The sequence below is a fragment of the Neophocaena asiaeorientalis genome, unplaced genomic scaffold (assembly GCF_003031525.2).
Source record: "Neophocaena asiaeorientalis asiaeorientalis breed wild unplaced genomic scaffold, Neophocaena_asiaeorientalis_V1.1 scaffold629, whole genome shotgun sequence".
Classification (NCBI taxonomy): Eukaryota; Metazoa; Chordata; class Mammalia; order Artiodactyla; family Phocoenidae; genus Neophocaena; species Neophocaena asiaeorientalis.
Window position 1 is genome coordinate 1684875 of NW_020175468.1, and position 1904 is coordinate 1686778.

The following is a 1904-nucleotide window of genomic DNA, read 5'->3' on the forward strand; positions in this document are numbered from 1 at the left end:
ACACAAAGAGGAGGGACAGAGACTGGAGGGAACAGAGACCCAGAGAGAGGCAAATCCGAGAAAAAGGTCCAGAGGTCAAGATGAGACTGGGGGTGGGGAGCTCGAGACACAGGGGAGAGGAGACTGAGGCTTAGAGAGAAGAGGGGCAAGACTCAGAAGGAGGGGGACAGATACAGAGAACAATGGGACAGGGAACCAGAAGGAGCGCAGAGAGTAAGGAGGGGCCAGAGCCTCAGAGGAGTAAGGGCAGAGACGGGGGGACAAATATTCAGAAAAGGGGAGAAAAAGAGACACTAAGAGACACAGAAGCGGGAGTGGGGGTGGAGAGGGAGGCGATACCAACCAGCCGCCGTACCTGCAGAGGGAGGAGGCGGGCTGGGAACAGTGCAGACCTGGGACGCCCGCAGCCCCTGACCCACCCACTTCCCTCCTACAGGCACAGCCTCCTGCCGCCGCAGCCCCAGCCGCAGCCGCTGGCCCCGCCCCAGCCCCCGCGCCTGCGCTCTACCACCCGGGGTCCAGTCCAGCCCAGGGGGCGGGGCCTGACAGGCTCCGGGGCCGTCCGCCTAGTTCTGGCCCCGCCCCAACTTTCTGCCCTCCCACCAGGACTCTCTGAAACCTAATCCCGCCCAATTTCCTATTGGCCCCGCCTATTGCCTCAGCCTAGACTATGTTTCCCGGCCTTTTGGTTTCTCCCCTCCGCCTCTCTTAAGACTCTCCTTACCAGTTCTCATCCATCCCTTGGTTCTGCTGGCTGCAGTCCGCCCTTATCTAGACCTCGCCCACTTTCCCTCACCTCGTTCCCCCTTCTAAGGCCCTACTGACCCTTAGAACTATCTCCCAGGTTCTCTGGCCCCCAAGACTTCCCGTTCTAGGTCCCACCGCTCCGTCCATCCCGGTAGCTTTGTACTCTGCAGGTCTCACCTTTTCCTTAGCCATTCTCTACACTCTTAGCCCTGCCCCGCCCCCACCTGGCCTGGTTGCTTTCAAATCCCTTAAAGCGCCGCTCCTCCCTTAGTCTTGCCTTTCCACAGCCCATTCAAGACTTTTTTTACCATTCGTGGATCCCACCCACCTCCCGCAGTCCCTCCGAATCCTTCCTGACATTCTCCCGGCCCAGCCCCGGCTAAACGGGCCGTGTTTCCAGCTCCGACCCTGCCCCTTCTTTACCTCGCCTTCTCCCTTAGTCCTAGCCAGAAGCTCTCAGGTTTCCAGGCCTCGCCCATTTCCGCCCCTTCTCACTGGGTCTCAGTCCCTGTTCCCCTTGCCGTGTCCCCTTTCAGTCCAGTCTAGTGCCACTCTCCATTTCCAGTTCCCGCCCCTCATTCAGTCCCGCCCCCTCACTCTCCCAGCCCAATTAGGACTGTTTCTAATTTCTGTGTCGCTGCCTCTTCTTAAGATCCGCTCTGCCCCGTCCAATCAATGTTAGGAGCTCAACCCGGCAGTCTCCATCTGCCCCACTTCACCGGGTATTGCTTGCCGGCTCTTTAGGTCCGTCTCTATGCAACCCAGACGGGCGCCCCGACTGTGGCCCTGCCCCTGACTCCGCCAGTCACGGACAGTCAGGCCCCTTTAAATAGCTCGGACCTGTCCCCTTCCTCTGCCAGACCCGCTCCTTTTCTTAGTTCTATCAGATCTCTTTCTTATATTTAGCCCCGCCTCCTCTGTTCTCCCAGTGCTGCCAAACCAGGCTTTAGCCTCCCATCCCGCCTTAACACCTCGCTCGGCCCCGCCCCTTATCCCAGAAAGACCCAATCGGTGTGTTCCACCTGCGGCCCCGCCCCGACCAGCTAGGAGGAGTTGGAGTCCGGACCCTTCTCTCAGCTTTAGCCCCGCCCCCACCTCTTCCCAGGCCAATAAATTCTGTCTCTCCTTCCCTGCGGTCTCGCCCCCTCCCTCCATCA